At 41.5% G+C, this 21,191-nt stretch overlaps 1 protein-coding gene across 3 annotated transcripts in view; it reads left to right on the top strand.

Annotated features, from left to right (window-relative positions):
• Positions 1-6,582: 6,582 nt before the first annotated feature.
• APBA1 (amyloid beta precursor protein binding family A member 1) overlaps positions 6,583-21,191 on the top strand; it is a 101,001-nt gene continuing 86,392 nt past the window's right edge. The window contains exon 1 of one of the 3 annotated variants that reach the window (XM_063129322.1): positions 6,583-6,786. The gene's annotated coding sequence lies outside the window, so the exon portion shown is untranslated. Of the gene's footprint in view, positions 6,787-7,406; positions 7,427-9,067; positions 9,247-21,191 lie in introns of those variants that run through there. The other 2 variants (XM_063129323.1, XM_063129324.1) reach the window with 2 other exon arrangements.

Below are 21,191 nucleotides of genomic sequence, written 5' to 3'. Positions count from 1 at the left end.
AGGGATAAACAAGGGTTAAACCTTAGAACACATTCACTGGATTTACATAATATGGCAACCACTGAGTGGGTTGCAAAATGGTACCTGCGGGCACCAAAGCTCATAGTGGGTTAAATAGTCCATGCCGAACCATGCCATGTTGCATGAACCAAGTCAGTCCCTTGGTTTGAAGACAACTGAGAGTCCTATCTAAAAGCAGGATATAAATGATAAAATAAGCACTTCTAAATGGTTCTGTAGAGTGTAGTTTAAAGCCTTCAGTTATTAAACTGCACAGTGGTTTATGAGAACTAGAGTAAAAAAACAGAGGCTAGATAGCTAAAAGCATCACAACACATGACTACCTGGCTGCTCAGTAAACACAGTGTCGCCACAACAATAGCAATGTCAGACCAAGTGAATGAGCCATAGCAGGTAAAGAGTTCCAAAGATATCAGGGTCTCACTGGGGATGACATGTCAGGATCTTATCAAGTATACATTCATTTTTATTGCTGAGGCAGTATATGGTATGGAAAGAATTACTTTCAACATAACCAGATTCCAGGCCACTTTTTAAATAAAGCAACTGGATATATTATGTTTGAAAGCATGATATTTTAACGATTTATTATTATTTAATTAGACTTCTGGTATGTCCTATTTCAGATGGCTAAAGATATTTAATTGAAAATGCTATTTAAACTGTAATTTTATATAACTACTACTAAAAGAAACCTCTACCCAGTCCCTAACTCTTCGCCCAAGTAGTCTTTCTTTGTGGAACATTGACAGACTATTTTACTCTTTATTCTTCAGCTTTCCATGGAGTGACTGGAAAATCTGACAGGTCTCAAGAAGAAAAGATTTCCTGGTTCCAGCTCACTTCCTTCAAGTTTCTGTACATTCAGCCTTTCAGTTTAGCAGTGCTTGACTTGAATGAATACAAAAATTAAAATATGCTGGCCAAGTCATTCATCTGTAGTGCCAATGACCTATAGTTGGAATTTTATTGCAACTAGCTGGCATAGCCAATAGTGAGGGACAATGGAAGATGTGGTCCAACAATATCTGGGGGGGGCACACATTTCCAATCCCTGTTATATACATACACGAATACCGCCCCCCCCCCCATACATTCTGTCTACACACACACTTTCTATTATTTATACTCAAAGGAGTGACCACTCTGGTTAAAACTCCATCATAAAACACAGGCATCCAAAACAAATCACTAATAAAAATTTCCAATTACACTTACAAAGCATGACTAGAATCCTATGCAAGTCACCTGATAGAAACTTCCATCGAACTCAATGGTGCTTACATCTAACTGCATAGATTCAAATTGTAAAACATACTGAGATTTAACAAACGAAAACTTCAGCCAGCTGAAATGAAGCCTTTGGCTTTTAATTAGAAAAATAAACAATCTTGCAAAGAAGTATTGGAACTGCTAGTATGAAGTAGGAATCACATCAAAGAAAAGGAAAGACATATCTAGCCTCTGCTTAATTATTTTCCTCATTCTCCGACTTCCTTTGTGCTAATGTTGGAGGGGGAAGGAAGTATGATTTGAAAGCCTCATTATCACCTCATTCACTTGCCAGAGCAAAGAGGATCCCTCAATACCTTAGCACTTCAGAAGATGATGATATTGCTCCTGCTCTGAAATAAATCCTGGAGCTGCACTCTCACCCACACACACACACACACACTAAACCATTGCTTTGCCTTGCTCTGATCTAGCAAGGCAATTCCTATTACAAAAGAAGCTAATGTTCCTTAGTTCACAAACCTTTGGATGGAAAGTGATCCACCGTGCTGAACAAGTTACCATACCACCCCATCTCATTTTCTGGGCCAACAAGGAAAAACACCATTGATTAAACAGGAAGAGAACTATGCGGAAAGTATCTGGATGTGATATGAATAATTGGCTGAGGCAATATGGACAGCAGTTATTTTGATACTAAAGTTATAAACAATATTTTGTTTAAGAAACCCATTTGTCATAATTAGCCTATCTTAACACAAAGTCATGCTTATGCCAATATCATTTATTTACTATTTAGATCCTATATGGGTTTCCCTGCTGATTTTCAGTCTAGGCCCAAACCAGGACCAGACCTACTTAGCTCAATAAGGTTGCTACAGTTAGAAAGCCAGTGCAATGCTATCCATGCCTACTGAGAAACAAGACCCATTGAGTTGTAAATGTGTATAGGATTACTGCAGAAATTGCTCAAGACTACAATCTGAGGGAAATTTAAGTCTTTGGCAGAGCAATTCTATACGTATTTATTGTCAAGTTCCATTGTGTTCAATGGGGATTACTTAGGAACGTAAGAAGCTGACTTATACTGAGATTATTATTATTATTATTATTATTATTATTATTATTTATTTATTTATTTATATAGCGCCATCAATGTACATGGTGCTGTACAGAATAAAACAATAAAATAGCAAGGCTATTTAATAAAATCATAATAAAACAATAAGAAGGGGAAGAGAATGCACCAAACAGGCACAGGGTAGAGTAAAACTAACAGTATAAAAGTCAGAACAAAATCAAGTTTTAAAAGCTTTAGGAAAAAGAAAAGTTTTTAGCTGAGCTTTAAAAGCTGCGATTGAACTTGTAGTTCTCAAATGTTCTGGAAGAGCGTTCCAGGCGTAAGGGGCAGCGGAAGAAAATGGACGAAGCTGAGCAAGGGAAGTAGAGACCCTTGGGCAGGTGAGAAACTTATTGACCACTGATCCAATTTGCCCAGTACTGTTGACACTGTCTGGAAGTGGCTCTCCAGAATTTCAGGAAGGAGTTTTTCCTGCCCTACCTGGAGGTGCTGGGGATTGAATCTGTAACCTCATGCATGCAAAGTAGGTGCTCCACTACCGAGCCATGGCCCCTTCTAGGTAACTATGCATAAGTTTACAGTCTGAAGTTCTTACCTCTGTCTGGGTTATACCATGTAAAATTACATCTAGAAATAATTATTTTTGAGTCCCTTTCCTTTGTTTCTGAGGCTTTGATATTTGTAAACATACGGTACACACACAAATCTGCCACTTTTAAAAAAGGGAATAAATAATCAACTTCTTACATAAATGTGTGATCTTGTTGATTTCAGTGGGGATCTGCTGCTCCCTGTGGAGGTACCCCAGTGAAACTGATCAAATAATTGGCCAGAAGTTTCTCTTCTGAGTGTTCTGGCAAGTTTCTAAAAAAGAGAGAGGCAATTTTTGTTCATGTATGGTAGTCCATTTGACCTCTCGTCCCAATATGGTCAGTATGAATCTAAAGTTGATCTTGGTAACCCATCATACCACTGATCATTATTTCAGTTTAACAAACTTTTAACACACCTAAACTTCTATATTGTTGTCACTGAAGAACTTAAACTGAGGAATAACTATGTGCTTAAAGTGAGGAATAACTATGTGCTCTTTTTAAGGAAGAAGCTCCATATGCCTAAAATGCCCAGCATTTTAACATTACCAGAGTAGAAAACATTCCCCCCCTTCTGTCTACCATGAAGAAAAGGGCTACTTTTTCTTTAGAAAATAGAGTAAGTGGATGAGAGGTATCCACATTATTGCACTGAGCATAATTTTCTTGTGACTCAGGAATGTTTTCCAATATATACCTAGGGCGTGAACAGTATGGAACAGAAGTAAGGCACACCTTCCTGAATAAAATCTCACAGTGCTACATTATTACATTAGCTTTGATCATGTGAACAGACAGCGTTTCCAATAAGATTTCAGTCTTCCACAAAGGAATACAAGATGCTATCTAATATTTATCATTCACCATAAAATTATGTTTAATTCACTATCTCCAATAAAATACAACTTTTATTTGTGAAAGTTATTGTGAGACAGACACACACAGAGATAGATTATATATATATATATATGAATGCTAGTTTTAGCTCTTACAGGAGGCCCATGTGGAACCTCTTCCCATCTCTTTCTTAGTGTTGGCCTTGGAGCTGAGACGGTGTGCCATGCAGCTCCACAGAAGTTAGTGTTTTCTCATGGAAATAAACCCCTAGTGAAGGCACCTGAATATATTGTGTGTTGCCTATAGAACAGAAGGGTCATTACAGAGGTGAAGGGAGTCACGGAAAGAACTGACAGTTGCAGCTATGGGTGGAAAGACATTGTCTGGATACCAATTTACCCAATGAGAAACAACAGACGGGTAGACTGATGCCCAGACAGGCCTTATCACTGCTCAGTCATCAGATCTACTAGAAATGTTCTCTGATGATATTAGGGCTTTTTTAAAAAAAATGTGCAACCATACACAAAATGTACAGCTCAAGGAAAAGCATGCAATTCCAAAATAACTTTGCTGTAGTTCAAAATTCAAACCATGCAAAAGTTGCATTGTTAGTTTATGTAAAAAGTGGCTGATAACAATATGAAAAGTAAAGTGAGTAGTCCAGGCTCCTCTAGAACCCTAACACCTGATCAACCATACTCCTTCTCCTTTTATTGCTAAAGGCACTCTCCAGAGCTGCCTTGCCCAACCTGGTACTCTTCAGATGTTTTGGACTTCAACTTCAATCAGACTCAGTCAGCATTGCCAATGGTCCAGAATGCTGGACATCCAGAATGCTGGACATCAGTCCAAAACATCAGCCCGTCGTATTCATGTTGTCAATAATGCTGCACCCAATAATGCTGCACATCGGAAGGAGTGCAGTTGCAGGCTTTCCTGCCCCTGCGCCCACCCAGCTGCGCACTCACACAGCCAGTCCAGGGGCACCTGGGAGCATCTGTGCCCCCTCTTCTAAGGGTAGAGGGTTTTGTTTTTTGTTTTTAATGGGACTTTTTTTTTAAGCTGTAAATGTGAAGGATTGCATTTACAGCTAACGGGGGGGGGACAAGGAGGGGAGGAACAGGGTGCTCTCTCCTTGGTGGGATTTCCAACCGCCCTTTATTTTACTTAACTAGGCTCTGCACAGGCGCGGAGCCTTGCTCCAAGCTAAAAAAGCCGGGTTAAGTATCCGACTTTTTCAGTGCGGAGCTTTGGGGCTTTGCCCCTGGATTGCTTCGGAGTGGCAGCTGCATCATGTAGATCACCTGCCACCACTCCGAAACAATCCGGGGCAAAGTGCCCGTGTAGATGAGTCCCTGGAAAGCACCAGGCTGGGAAAGACAGTTCTAGAGACAGGTCACTAATGTTTCCACGATGAATGAAATCATTCTAGGATGAGTCATGTGTGGCGTAGTGGCTAAAGTGGACTGGGAGTCAGGAGATCTGGGTTCTAGTCCCCACTTGGCCATGGAAACCTACTGGGTGACTTTGGGCCAGTCACAGACTCTCAGCCCAACTTCCTTCATAGGGTGGTTGTTATGAGGATAAAATGGAGAGAAGGATTATGTACGCTGCCTTGGGTTCCTTGGAGGAAAAAAGGCGGGATATAAATGCAATAATAAACTAAAAAATGTGAAGTTGTCAATGTTATAAGGTCAGTGATGCCATAAAATATACGTTATATTCTTAAGACAGTTGAACTGTTTGTGTATCTGAATCCCCCCTTATTCCTACGTGTGTGTTTAACCTCTTACTCCAAACACATTTTTGTTGGAGTTCATAATACTTCTTGAACAGCATTAGTGCTATTCAGTTTCCAGGATCTTCTACTACTCTGTGTAGGCTTCTAAACGTCATGGAATGTGACGCTAAGTAACAAAAAGCACACACAAGAAAGGTAAACAGGTGTGTTGTAGCAGTGCACACTATGCATGCGAATTATAACCAAACTGCTGTGAATCTTCACCCATTCCCCATCATCAACGTTGAAGACAGATTCATCTGTCAGTCCAGTCAGCTTCAGGGCATGGGACAGGAGGGGGCACCATTTTGTTTCTGCCTCAGGCAGCGAAATGTCTTGGAACAGTCCTGCTTCTGCACATAAAACATGTGCTACTACACCACTGAGCTATGGCTCTCTCTAATTTATGTGTATGTACGTATGTAATACAGCAATTTTAGGGTGGACTGTGCTTTATCTAGATAAGGGAAATGCATTCTTTATATTCTCGGAATAACTGTCCTTGATTATTATTTCAAACTTAATAGGAATGCGGACAGGCTCCAGGGTTAAACCCTTACCAACATTCAGAGAACTGTTTCCTTTTCGAGGCCTTTCTGCCGACGTGTGAGAAGAAGGCTGGGTGGCCCGTGGCCGAGAGAGCTGCTCCGTCTTCTTTGCTCCCCTGGCCGCTTATGCCAGCGAGCCTTCTGCTTCCATCGGCTCTACTACGTTTGCTGACCTTGCTTGGCAGAGAATGTCGAGATACTACAGCCGTGAGGGGAAGAAGGACCGCTGGTCCTCCCGCCAGCCCGCCCGCGCACCCGCCGTTGCTACTCCTTGCAGCTGGAGGAGGGGGCCTTAACTGGCGGGGGCAGCTCCAGCCAGTCGCAGTCGGTCTCCGTCCCTCGCTTGGCTCAGCACGGCGGCGTGCCGCGGCTGAAGAAAGCGACAGCAAGCCGAGCGCCCGGGCCCGTCCCCGTCCCCACAGCGAAGTCACGCGGAGAGCCTGGGAGGCGGGCTGAGGGAGGGGCGGGAGGCGGGGGCAGGAAGAGGCGCTGCCGCGGGTGGCTGCAGAGCCCAGCCTGGGAGGAGTGAGAAGAGGTGGAGGAAGATGGTGGAGCGGGAGGCCGGGTTAGCGGCTGAAGGGACAGCTTCTTCCCAGGTTTCCTGCCCGCCGCCAAGCAGAAGCAGCTGCTGTTGCCGCCCGCAGCCGTGTGCGCAGTGAGTGGGGTTAGCGCACAGGCTCCAAGCGAAAGGTAATAACGAGGCGGCGGCGGCTCCTCTCTCTCTCTCTCTCTCTCTCTCGCTCTGAGGGGGATGGGAGGATGATGGCTCTTTGAATCGAGGGAGGAGCGAGGACGGCAGGGAAAATATAACTCCTCAGGCGCAAAAGCCGGTGGCCCTCGAGGTTGATGATGGAGGCGCGGCGAATAGGCTCTCCCAACATCGCGCCTTGCCAAGCAGGGGGGCCTGGGGGTGTTGCATGAGGCTGGGGATGAGTGATGCATGCGGCGGGGGGTGCATGCGCGGCAGCGTGTGTGGATGCGTAATCGAACCTGTCTGGTTTCTGTGGGGTTTTAATACCGTTCTCTTTCCTCAAGGGACCTACACAACCGCCCTGTTAGCTGATGTTGCGAATATAATGGCAACCGACCCCCGGACTTAAACAGTGTGAGGTTCGGTGCTGGTTGTGGGAGGAACTTGTGCCCATCTGCACTGGTGGAGGTGGGGCGGGGGGAATGTGTGCATGAGTGTGTTTAGAGGTCGGCGTGTGGGAGAACGAGCGAGCATCGGAGAGAGGTGGATGGATGTGCCTCGGCATCGTGTGGAAAGGCAAGGCGAGCGCATCCGCGCAAGCCTTGGTGCATGCAGTCGAGGACGACGACAGTTAATGACGTGTGTGTGTGTGTGTGTGTGTGTGTTTATCGGAAAGGGTTATTATTGGCATGGGACCAATGAGAGATGTTCGGGTTGCCTGGTGGTTTTGCTTGGATTTCAGGGTGTGGAGGAGGTGGGGAGTGGCAAAGCGCAACTGGGCACTCACACATGGCAAACGGGGAGGAGGTCCTGGGGGCGGTGGGGGGAGAGAGAGAGATTCAGGCAATTTCTTTTTCTGAAGGGGGCGCTGCTGGTTCCCCTTCCTGACCGCATGTCTCCTGGGAAAGGCTCCCCTCACCTTGCTGTCATGGTGCTGTTATTGCTGCTATTCTTATTACTGTCATTATGAATGTTGCTGTCGCTGCTTGGCTTGGGAAGAGAGGACCTGCTGCTGTTGACACAGATCAGTTCCAGGGAAGAGAAGTGCCTGCCTGCCTTATTCCTTAAAGCAACAGTTTATTCTCATCCTAGTGCAGCCCAGGCCTTGCTTTGATTCATTCTGGCGGTGCTGTAGATTTTAATCTGTTTCCTATAGCTGTGGGGAAGATTGAAATAGTTGACTCTTTATTTTACTGTTGTGATGAGGGCAGCTAGGCAATAACTGGGAGAAGACTGCACTTAGTGCTCTTTAACTGGTGAAACTTCAAGATTTCTTGAATGTGTATTGAGTTTAGTTTAAAAGCAACAATACATATTGGAAAGAATAGACAAAAAGATGTTCTCTCTCCCCCATTCCTGATCTTGCAAATTAGGTATAAGCAAATACAAGAGCGATGAGCAGACCAGATACATGGCATAAATTCTAACCTTGAGGCATGCTGCTTATTTCAGTACTGGGGTTATGCATCATCAAAAGACATTTAGACATCCCTTTGTTTATGTATTTCAGAGACTCATCTAACATCAAGTGAACAATATCTGAGTCACACTACCTTACCTTCCTACTGCACTGATGTCAAAATGCGAAGTCTTTTTCAGTGTTTGCAGCCTATGCCTGTCATACTCCAGAAGCACATACACAATATTGTCATACTTTCAGAGTTTGAGAAATAGATTTTTTTGTCTTGTATATCTTTGTGTGTGTGTGTGTGTGTGTGTGAACAATATTACAAAATAGAAAACGTTTCATCTGTGTCTTGGATATAGAAGTCATTCAGAAACTTCAGTCATAAAGCATACATTTGGTGTCATTATTTTGTTCCTTTTGGTAGAAGGTTTTGAATAATATACTTGTATCTCCATTCCTAAACATTAAGGCTGAAATCTTAGGCACACTTTCCTGGGTGTAAGCCCATTTGGACACATTGTTTACTCAGAAGCAAGTCTCAATCATAGAACTGTGTTGCACAGCTATAACCTGATGCACACCTACTTGCAAGAAAGCACTAGTTAATGCAAGTGGGACTTACTTCTGAGTAAATATGCATAGGATTGGGCTGCACAGGGAAGAAAGTCCAGTTAAATCCAAGGAGTTATTTCCACATTGTGATTGACCTCATTTGAGATAACAATCTTTTAAACTATAATATCCAAGATTTGATTGTCTTTTAATAATAATAATAATAATAATAATAATAATAATAATTTATTTCTTACCTGCCTCTCCAGTTGGATCGTGGCAGGGAACAACAGTTTAATCTTAAACTATGTTTTTATACCTTTATTCTAAATATATAACCATTTTAGGGCTCTTTATTGCTTCTGTTTAAAGCACAGCTACCAGCCAGTGGTATTCAGAAAAGGTTCAAGAATCCTGCCAGGACAAAATGGGCAACCTTAATAGAAAGTTTGGTTTTGCTGTGGAAAACCCAGATTCAAATCATCATGGACCTCACTGGGTAACTTAAGCTAACTACCTTTTTCACATGATGTTTGAGACTATAAATTGTGATAAATAGCAAAGTTGAAACACAGGTTGACTCAAAATAGCACTATTGTGTTTCCTTTAAGATGACTAGATATTGGTTGAATTAAGTCTTAATTAAAAGGGGGCATAAGGTTTGGATTTGAACGAATTTGCTAAGTGATAGTAGTAGTATCCTATAATACACAGAGGTAACTCTTTTGTAGCTCTTCTAGCTTGCAGCTACATTTCTGTTTAGCACTAATGCGTTTGGCTTGATTTAAAATAGGACTAATGTCTTTTGACTGTTGCTTAGTCTTCTGCCAGATGTAAAGCCTAGCATTTTATAAAGCTGGTAAAGAAAAGATTTTCATAGGTTGACCTGTTGGATATAAATTGAGATTGCCAGGGGAAGTGGACTCTAAGGAAGAGAGTGTTGCTTGTAAGAAGCAGAAATGTTTTTCATATTACAATGCACAAGGTTTATTTCAGCTTAACTCAAAATGGATTCTGCTGTTTGATTTCCCCCTTCCCCATTAATACTGTGATCCTAAAGATACTTATTTGAAATCAATGGGGCATCCAGATGTAAATGCAACAATACATTTAGAACTAGATTCTAAACATAGTTAATGGCCAAGCTTTATAACTTCTCTTTTTATCAGTTAATTAAACAACTTACTATTCTATGATTCTATGTTAGTGAGAGTGAATAGAAGAATATGTATGTATAAGAAGAAACATTTGGAACTATAATTGTTGAGATGGTGGATTTCTCCAGAAATCCATGGTTCATAAATGTTTTAGGAAAACCAATCACATTTTAGAGAAAAACATACACATAATTGTTTTTCCTAGAACAGAATAATAAGGTGTGAAAATTAATACCAGCTAATGTGCTAAATAAGAATAAGTATCTAGGTGTTCATATGTCCTTTAAATTTGCCCTTCTATGGAAAGATCCTTTAGAAGGAAGTCATAAAATAAAATTATGTTTTGTCTTTAATTTGATCAGCACATTATATGAAAACTGCAGGACTATGTTCAATATAGATCAACAATATACATCTGCAGAAATTTATGGGGAAATATTGTAATCTGCTAATTTTTGGAATGGGCTCAATGGACCAATGGTCTGTCAGTATAAGGGTGCATTCCTATTAATGTTTAGACAGAAAAAAAGTCCTACAACTGAAGATGCATAGGATTGCACCTTAAGGCAGTTTAATATGGTTATATGATCTGCAGCATTTGCTCCTGAAGATATAGTTCAGCTTTCTGATTCTCTAAGGAAATGGCATGACTTTCCATCTAGGCATATTTCACCTCTAACGCTGCTTTTCTTGTCACCCTGGAAAAAAAATTCTGTTACCTGGTGGTGACAATGCTAATGGAGGTTATATCCAGTTCAGTTTCTGTCCTCTGCATTTATTTTCTTACTCTTTTCTGTACTTAAAATAGACTACAATTTTCTCCTGGCCTAGGCATACATTCGTGAGTCCATTAGGAGATGAGGATGATTCAGAATAATTTTGGGCAGGGGGGAAATGAATGTTAATACACATAGGCAGCTCATATTACTTTTCCCCATATAGGAACTGTGATTCCCCCCCCCCCTAAAGCAGACCTAATGTAGTGAAGAGTTGTTAAACGTTTATTGTGATATAATTAAAAAGAGCAAATCTTCGAGTAGAATGTACAGAACTACTGAAGAAACTGCTATAACAAACAAATGGAAATCTTAACCCAATAAGCATAAAGTAGCCTTTCCTATGTTTGTTGCTGCTGTTAGTAGGATAATTTGATCAGGTTAATCATATTTTAAAAAATATTTTACCGTATAAGAATTAACAGTCTTCTGTTATTCTTACTATTTTCTTTATCTAATTAATGTATCTTCCCCATCACACAAGTATCTCATTACTCTACCTTTTTGTCTCAAGTTAGAGCCTTAACGTTTATGTTGGTTGCTTTGTAGTTTTATTTATTTATTTAATTTCTATACTGCCCATTTCTGTACTGCCCTTTCTGTGCTGCCTATTTTAAAGTTACGTTTAAAAATAATTTATGGGACCTAAGGATGATAGTTCATGTACATGTCAGCAAAATAAAAGTGTCGTCTCTGAAGTTAATTTACCATCACTAGAATGCAGATGAAGTAGCACTCACATGGAATTAATTGCCTTGAAGTCTATGAGATTATATCAATACATGAAAAGGTCCAGTTTATCTGTTCCCCTGCCTCTCCCTCCCACCCCTAAGGTGCTGTCTGTTATCTTCAACTGTTTCTCAAGGTCCATATAGTGTAATACCTTTATTAGGCCAACTCAAAGATCACGAAAAAGGTGCAAGCTTTTGAGATCTCCAGATCTCTTCATCAGGCATGATGTTGGCCTGACAAAGGTATTGCACTATATGGATTTTGGAACTTTTCTTATGGCCAATACGACTGCCTTTCTTTTTTGTCTTTCTTAGGGGTAGTTCTGTGCTCATAAGGGAGGGCTTGCTTATTGATCTAGCAATACTAATGCAAAGCATCTGTAGAGAGTATTTGAATGCTTGAAAGGGAAAAAGTGAGTATCACCAGAGAATACTCTGCTGATACTCACATACTCACTATGGGACCTAATCTGACATGATGCTGAGGGAACGTGTTACCCTGGATGAGTTTTTAAGATTGGACTTGCAAAAATGGGTCCAATATTGGGAGGTAGCATATCAAATCTGCACCTCTTTTTTGCAGGCGCAGTTGCCATTTTCTTTTGTTTCTTTCTAGTATCCTTTTTCTTTTTGCATGGCCCTTGGATCCGGGCAATGGGAAACAAAAGTAGGAGCAGGAGATGCAGAGCAGTATCCAGTAGTGCCACTGTGCCTCTGCTGGTTCTATTACACTTACGCGACCCACCGTGAGCACAACAAGAACTATCACTTCCAAAAGGAACCCTGGAAAGAAGTGGAAACGCTTCTTTCCAGAATAGAACATATTAGCAGAGCTCCATTTTGTGAGCTGTACTAACCTGCACTATTCTGGAGTTTCAGGAATTGTTAGGATCTCAGTGTAGATCCTGCTAGCACAAGGAAAGTATTGGATACTGCCCATTATGACTTTGTGACTTCATGAAGAAGTTGGAACGGTGTTACGAAAGAAGGTAGAAAATGGTTGCAAACATAGCCTTATTCAGAAATTTGTTGCCTATTTTTAATTTCTTATGTTCTAACAAAACAGATCAGAGGCACTGTAGCTTGCCTAAGACAATAGCTAGCAACTGGTGCATGTTCAACAGAGAAACTATATACTTCCCTGTGACATCACTCACTTAGATATTCTGTTTTTTCTTCTGACTTGTGTAGTTTATTTCTGTTTACATTTTTACTAATTGCTTTCTTGAGGCAGTCTCTTAAGAGATGCCCCACAAGCATGGAATGCATTAGCATTTTGAGAGTAATGAATAGAACAGCAGTAGAGCATTACAGAAGCGTTTGAATTGTGCTTTTAAGCAATGACATCTAGGTCATTGAAGTGGAAACTGGTAAAAGGAAAGGGCAATTTGCTATATTCAATGTGCTGCAAGTTGGTTCTCATCCCCCCAGCCTTCTGCCAAAGATTACAAATGTAAGAATTTGTCAACAGTGAACTAGGGCTGATTCTTGCATTCAGACGTATTATTAAGTGGTATGGTCTTCCTGGAGCTATACTACTTTAACCTTGGAAAGCTAGCATGTGAAAAAGCTAAGCCTTCTCCATGCATTCTACTTCGTATGAAGGGAGATTTTGATTTGGGAAAACATTCAAATATGCAATCTCAGGGGTGTTGTTCAGTACTTGAAAAATCCATGATGTAAATTTACATGCATATACACATATATCTTATATAAAAATACAGTAGTGTAAGTCTTATTGCTAGAGATCCACCAGACTGAATTTGCTAATCTTTGTTTTAGACTGAAGCTTCAGCAGTGTAGACATACAGAACATTTTGAAAATTCTAAAATATTCAAAGCTTGAGCATTAATAGCAATCAATGTCCCTCAAGCCAAACAAACAGGGGAGCCCCTCTGCAAGTGAGATGATGGACAGCCTTGCTCAGCTAATCAGTGTAGCGCAAAGGAGGGACCCAACCCAGTTATGCGGTTAGACAGTCACCGCCAGCGGGGAGGGGGAAGGAGGTGGCCAATTAGGGGTGTGCATGCAAATTTCAGCAGGGGGTTTCACAATGCGTGTGCCATATTTGCTTTATTCATGAATCCCTCTGGTGGGGGGCTAAGGGGGAAAAAGTGGGAAAGAAGCAGGACTACTAGCACCCACTAATAAGTATATACTACTAGGGCCCACTAGTATGCTTGGCAACTTTGGGAGATTTGGGGTCCAGTTTCACCCCTTGTAGTTCTGTTGCATAATACTACATCCAGATCACATAGATTCTGTTCCCCTCCAACAACAACCCCTCCTCATTTTTCATTCCTCCAGCAATGCTTCATCAAAGAGATGCTACATTCTTGTTATGTGCAAACTCCTCCACTTCATATCTTAATTTGTGCCAAGACTTCATCACATAGGCTGTACCATAGTAGCTATGGAGCACTCAAAGGAGAAAAAAGCTTCAAAATGACCACGCCAGATTTGTGTGTGTGTGTGTGAGTATGACTTGGGAGATCCAGGTTCTAGTTCCCACTTGCCCATGAAACTCACTGGGTGACTTCGGACCACTCACTAACTATCAGGCTAACCTCATAGAGTTGTGAGGATAAAATGGAGAGGAGGAGAAATATGTAAGATGCTTTGGGTTCTTTGCAAGGGGAAAATGTAATGGAAGAGGATAAAAATGTAATAATAAATGTGTGTATGAATATATCTGTGAGTGTATTCATGCAAATTTAGAATTCCTACAATTTATTTACATTTCATTAATGTTAGAAAAACACACACCAGTGAAATAAAAAGTGCCTCTGTGCATATTCAGAATGCTTTTCTCTCACCACTTAGCAATTGCATCTTACCCTACTTCATACATGTACTAATAATGGAATATATCCCACACAGATTAAAGTCTCAGAGATTAAGCACTGACCACACCTGTTGCACAAAACTACAACCAGGTCACATAGATTCTGTTCCCCTCCAACAACCCCTCCTGATTTTTCCATCCTCCAGCAATGCTTCATCAAACAGATGCTACATCCTTCTTGTTATGTGCAAGCTCCTCCACTTCATAACTTAATTTGTGCCAAGACTTCATCACAATTCAGCCAAGAAGTCTGTTTTTAATACTAGGGCTAAGTTTGGAGAAAGTACCTCTGAGCATGTACACAATGCTTTCCCACTGAAGCTAAAGTCCATGACAAAACGTGCACAGGATTGAGCTAAAAGAGTAGCCAAGTCAGTGGAGTGGAATGTAGTGGGCAATTCATTAAACCTGCAGTACCATGCTCATAATTTAGAACTTACAGAGGATGCAGAGGATCAGGCTGCAAAAAATAACTTGGGTTGCAGTCCTATGTACATTTTATTTATTTATACTTATTTATTTTTACATTTATATACCGCCCCATAGCCGAAGCTTCCTGGGCGGTTTACGAAAGTTAATGGGACTTACTTCTGAGTAGACATGTATAGGATTGCGTAAATGAGCAGTATTTATTTCCACTTAGCTCCTGTTTTTATATTAAAACTTGTAATTCCATTGCTGAATAATGGCAACAAAATAGTCCCAGATTACTTCTTATGCAAGCATGCAAGCATGTGAACCAAGAGAATCCTCTTGTCTGTTTGTAGAAAATCCAATACAGTTGAGAACGTCTGTTACTCACTATCCTCCCTTGAGAATTCCCCAAGACTTGCTCTGGGCCCCCGTCTATACGACAACGGGATTGCTCCTCATTAAATATAAACCCGAATTTTCATTGATCCGAATCTAGGTAAAGAGTATCTCACTGCAGCAGCAACAGCGATTTATTTCCTGATTTTTTTTTATAGTGCAGTTATAAAAGTGCACGTGCGCATGCATATACGATGATTAGATGCTACGGAGTAGAGATGATGGAAGCTATAAATGTTATATGTGGAGCTCCACAGATTCATATAACAGACAAACCAGGAGCAGGGGGGAAAGGAACGAGGTAGCAGAGGAGGATGTCCAATCCCCCCTCTTTGTTTTAATAAGCTCTCTCTGCTGGGCTCTGCAGAATCAGAGAATTCAAACTAAAACCGGCAGAAAGGAATGAGTTAGCCGATAGGGGGGAAATCAGGAAATCGGCCAGTCACATTATCCTACCCTCAAAGCTCCGCCCACATGTCAAAATGCGATTTAATTCCCCCAAAGACACATAACCATAACGCAGTGCAAACTCTGACATCATCCAAAAGTCGTGGTAAATCGCAACTACGAATATGCGCATTATCGGGTTAAAAACCCGGCACTATGGTGAAAGGATGGCTGCGTCATTTGTCCTGAAACGTGAATGTGTGCATTTAGGTCGGGGTAAACAAGCCATATAGACAAGCCCTGGATGGAATAAAAAAGAGAAAGGAAGACCAAGATAGGATAAAAAAAGAGAAGAAGAGGAAAAGTAGATTGATGATTGGAAATGGAGTTGCAGGTGTGGGTAGGGATGGGGAGATAATTGCTGAAGCCAAGTAGCTCTTTTCAGAGGAATAGCATTTCAATGGAATTGAGGTGGAGAGTGTGTGATGGTTGTACATACTCTAATTAACTTTATGAGGTGAGATGGTTGAGGACTTTCTATTTGTTTTTAAATAGTAAAACATATTTTAAAACCCCATTGGGGAGGGGCCATAGACATACAGAAGGTCCCAGGTTGGATCCCTGGCATCTCCTGGTAGGGCAGGTAAAACCTTCTGCTTATGACTTGTGTCAAGCTCTAGTGGGACGATACTTAGATGTTAATTGCACAAACCACCACAGAAATTGTATTTTATTTCAAACCATGTATTTCTGTTTGTATCTTTTTCTTTTTCTGTACATATGCAAAACTTGGAGCAATACTCTTTTCGCTTGCAGAAAGGACCTGAACTTTCTAGCAAAAGCTAGTAGATTTGGGGCAGAACAGCGTTTTTCTAAGAGCTGAGAAGTAAATGTTTATATATTTGGTGGTTGGCAAGTATAAATAGTAATAACTTGAGAACTGCTGCCTGTTGAGATGCAGGAGAGGGATCCTAACATATACTATAATACAGTGGCCCTGTTCAGAAAACACCTCAAACCACAGCTTTAACCATGATGCTTAAGGCTTTTTAGCTTAAGCACCGTGGTTAAAGCCATGGTTTAAGCCAGGTGTCTCCTGAACAGGGCCTATAATTTTATCAATCAGTGGTTTCAAGCCAGCAGTCCTTTGTTTGATACTGGATCATTTGCCTGATGGATGGTCATCAATTCAGTTTTCAGAGATTTTAATGTTTTGCTTTAATCTATATTATTTTTCAATTTGCTTTTAAAACAGGCTACATTGGAAAAGAGACTTGCAGTTCATTTTAAATAATAAGATATAGTCCAATTTAAACATTATTATTATTAAAATAATTATTAAAGAGGTCTCTTAGAGTGGCATACAAAACACACTCACATAATTAAAGCACTTTAATAGCAGCAGCAAAGATAAAAACACACACACACAAATGGTAGCCATCCGTAAATAAAGTTAAATGGAGGCAAATGCATATTTAAAGAGAAAAGTTTTCAATCATCAGTGGAACACATATAAAGAGGAAGGTGACTTCTTAAGGAGAAAGTAGTACATCTTTGATCAATTGCAATTTGTTGTTTATTCGTTCAGTCGTTTCCGACTCTTCGTGACTTCATGGACCAGCCCACGCCAGAGCTTTCTGTCGGCTGTCGCAACCCCCAGCTTCCCCAAGGTCAAGTCTGTCACCTCCAGAATATCATCCCTCCATCTTACCCTTGGTTGGCCCCTCTTCCTTTTGCCTTCCACTTTCCCTAGCATCAGCCTCTTCTCCAGGGTATCCTGACTTCTCATTATGTGGCAAAAGTACTTCAGTTTTGCCTTTAATACCATTCCCTCAAGTGAGCAGTCTGGCTTTATTTCCTGGAGTGTGGACTGGTTTGATCTTCTTGCAGTCCACGGCACTCTCAGAATTTTCCTCCACACCACAGTTCAAAAGCATCTATCTTCCTTCGCTCAGCCTTCCTTATGGTCCAGCTCTCGCAGCCATAGGTTACTACGGGGAATACCATTGCTTTAACTATGCGGACCTTTGTTGTCAGTGTGGTGTCTCTGCTCTTAACTATTTTATCAAGATTTGTCATTGCTCTCCTCCCAAGAAGTAAACGTCTTCTGATTTCCTGGCTGCAGTCAGCGTCTGCAGTAATCTTTGCGCCCAGAAATACAAAGTCTGTCACTGCCTCCACGTTTTCTCCCTCTATTTGCCAGTTATCAATCAAGCTAGTTGCCATAATCTTGGTTTTTTTGAGGTTTAACTGCAACCCAGCTTTTGCACTTTCTTCTTTCACCTTTGTCATAAGGCTCCTCAGCTGCTCCTCACTTTCAGCCATCAAAGTGGTATCATCTGCATATCTGAGGTTGTTAATGTTTCTTCCTGCAATTTTAACTCCAGCCTTGGATTTGTCAAGCCCAGCACGTCGCATGATGTGTTGTGCATACAAGTTAAATAGATAAGGTGAGAGTATACAACCCTGCCGTACTCCTTTCCCAATCTTAAACCAGTCCGTTGTTCCGTGGTCTGTTCTTACCGTTGCTACTTGTTCGTTATACAGATTCCTCAGGAGGCAGACAAGATGACTTGGTATCCCCATACCACCAAGAACTTGCCACAGTTTGTTATGATCCACACAGTCAAAGGCTTTAGAATAGTCGATAAAACAGAAATAGATGTTTTTCTGGAACTCCCTGGCTTTCTCCATTATCCAGCGGATATTGGCAATTTGGTCTCTAGTTCCTCTGCCTTTTCTAAACCCAGCTTGTACATCTGGCAATTCTCGCTCCATGAATTGCTGGAGTCTACCTTGCAGGATCTTGAGCATTACCTTGCTGGCATGTGAAATAAGTGCCACTGTCCGATAGTTGGAACATTCTTTAGTGTTTCCCTTTTTTGGTATGGGGATATAAGTTGATTTTTTCCAGTCTGATGGCCATTCTTGTGTTTTCCAGATTTGCTGGCATATGGCATGCATCACCTTGACAGCATCATCTTGCAATATTTTAAACAGTTCAGCTGGGATACCATCGTCTCCTGCTGCCTTGTTATTCGCAATGCTTCTTAAGGCCCATTCGACCTCACTCTTCAGGATGTCTGGCCCTAACTCACTGACCACACCGTCTGAGCTATCCCCGATATTATTATCCTTCCTATACAGATCTTCTGTATATTCTTGCCACCTTTTCTTGATCTCTTCTGTTTCTGTTAGGTCCTTGCCATCTTTGTTTTTGATCATGCCCATTTTTGCCTGGAATTTACCTCCGATGTTTCTAATTTTCTGGAAGAGGTCTCTTGTCCTTCCTATTCTATTGTCTTCTTCCACTTCCGCACATTGCTTGTTTAAAAATAATTCCTTATATCTTCTGGCTAACCTCTGGAATTTTGCATTTAATTGGGCATATCTCCCCCTATCACTGTTGCCTTTTGCTTTCCTTCTTTCTTGGGCTACTTCCAGTGTCTCAGCAGACAGCCATCTTGCCTTCTTGGTTTTCTTTTTCTTTGGGATGTTTTTTGTTGCCACCTCTTGGACAATGTTGCGAACTTCTGTCCATAGTTCTTCCGGGACCCTATCTACTAAATCTAGTCCCTTAAATCTGTTCTTCACTTCCACTGCATCTTCATTAGGAATATTAGTGAGCTCATATCTAACTGATCTGTGGGTTTTCCCTATTCTCTTTAGTTTGATTCTAAATGGTGCAATAAGAAGTTCGTGATCTGAACTACAGTCAGCTCCAGGTCTTGTTTTTACTGTCTGTATAGATGTCCGCCACCTTTGGCTGCAAAGGATATAGTCAATCTGATTTCGGTGTCGGCCATCTGGTGAAGTCCATGTATAAAGCCGTCTTTTTGGTTGTTGGAAGAGAGTGTTTGTTATGCACAGTGAGTTGTCCTGGCAGAATTCTATCAGCCTATGTCCCGCTTCATTTTGTTCTCCTAGACCATGCTTACCTGTAATTCCAGATGTCATTTGACTACCCACCTTAGCATTCCAGTGTCCTGTAACGAAAATAACATCTCTTTTTGGTGTATTATCCAGTAGGTGCTGCAGATCCTCATAGAACTGATCTACTTCTGCTTCTTCAGCATCTGTGGTTGGGGCATATATTTGGATCACTGTGATGTTAAATGGCTTACCCTGAATTCGAATTGAGATCATTCTATCGTTTTTTGGATTGTATCCAAGCACTGCTTTAGCCACTTTATTATGAATTATGAAGGCTACTCCGTTTCTTCTGTGATCCTCTTGTCCACAGTAGTAGATCTGGTGCTGATCTGATTAGGCCTTGGTATTGTATCCAATTTTTGTTACTGTATTTCAAGAAGAATACAGACAAACTTCAGAATGTTCAGAAGAGACCAGCAAAGATAATGTTTTGGAATGAACTCTTTACAGAGTGAGGCTCGAAGTCCTGTTGCCAGAAGACTAATGATAGGTCCTCTTAAGACTTAAGTAATGTATTGGAAATAAAAATGTCTGAAAAGATGCCATATAGCAGGAAAGAGCAACCTTTTGTTGCCTGTAGGCACATTTGGCAATTTGAGACACTGTCCTGGGCACCACCACAACATGGCTGCCATGGGGCTAGTCACAATAGAGAACTAATCTGCCCAAAATACTTGAGTACAAGGCAGAATTCATTTGAAACCATAGTTTTCAGAGGCCCTGTTCAGAAGACACCTTAAACCATGGCTTTAACCACGGTGAATAAGGCAAAAAGCCATGGTTAAAGCCATGGCTTAAAGTGTCTTCTGAATGGAGCCAGAGATAACAGAAACCTATTTCAAGAACTTAAACTTTTTTCTCCCCCTCTTCCAAATTTTCTGAAGCTACCCCAGTTGCTCGTTAGAAGATACGTTAGCTTAAAATATAAGCTAGGAGAGGTAGTGCACCTCAACAGGCACCAAGAAAGGTGTCCTGGGCCACACTGGTACCCACAAGGACCATGTTGCCCACCCCTGCCATAAAATAAAGGAAGAGCATCATTAAGATCCGGTTTTGTTCACACTGAACTCAATGATATTCTTCTTTGGTGAGGCATTAGTTGTGTAAAATGTAAAAAAAAATGTCTTAAGGTATAATTCTATGCATATTTAGACAGAAAAATGTCCTACAATTCCCAGCATCCCCCAGCTAGCATGCTGGGGCATGTTGGAAATTCCGGGACTTTTTTCTTTCTAAACATGGACGGGATTGCACCCTTTGAAGTGAATGACAACGGTGGCTATGGTTGGCAGGCTCTGAACTCAGGCAGCCTAGGTGGGTGAAATGCAGCACCTCAGTAGGGAAGGGAAGGAGGCTGGCATGGCAATAGGAGATAGTATAATGCAGGCAGCCAGTCTCCTCCCTTTCTTGCCCCCGGGAACACCTTTTTTCCGTCACATTCATGCTCCATCTGAGTGTGGAGAGGTTGCTGGCTCAGTTCTCTGTAAACTGGCTACAAGGGGGATGGGGAAGGGGTGGGCAGCAGGTTCCTGTTGCTGAGCTCAGAGGCAGGAGACCCATCTGTCTTACCCCCACCCCCCAAACGCTGTCTGGTGGGATTGCTGTCTAAGTCTAGGTGTTTACTTGAAATAGATTTTGTTTAAAATATTTAGCTGAATGTTTTATTCTACAGATCTCAGACTATAGACTAGAGAAAATAAGGCTAGTGATATCCTCACACACACACAGGGCCTTGCTAGACCTAGGAGATAATCCGTCTGGGAGGAGGGGCGACGGTGCGCTACAGCTAGCGCGCGCCGTCGCC

This window comes from Elgaria multicarinata, chromosome 6 (assembly GCF_023053635.1).
Source record: "Elgaria multicarinata webbii isolate HBS135686 ecotype San Diego chromosome 6, rElgMul1.1.pri, whole genome shotgun sequence".
Taxonomy (NCBI): domain Eukaryota; kingdom Metazoa; phylum Chordata; class Lepidosauria; order Squamata; family Anguidae; genus Elgaria; species Elgaria multicarinata.
The sequence above is the reverse complement of the archived record's forward strand: the minus strand, read 5'-3'. Positions and strand labels throughout refer to the sequence as shown.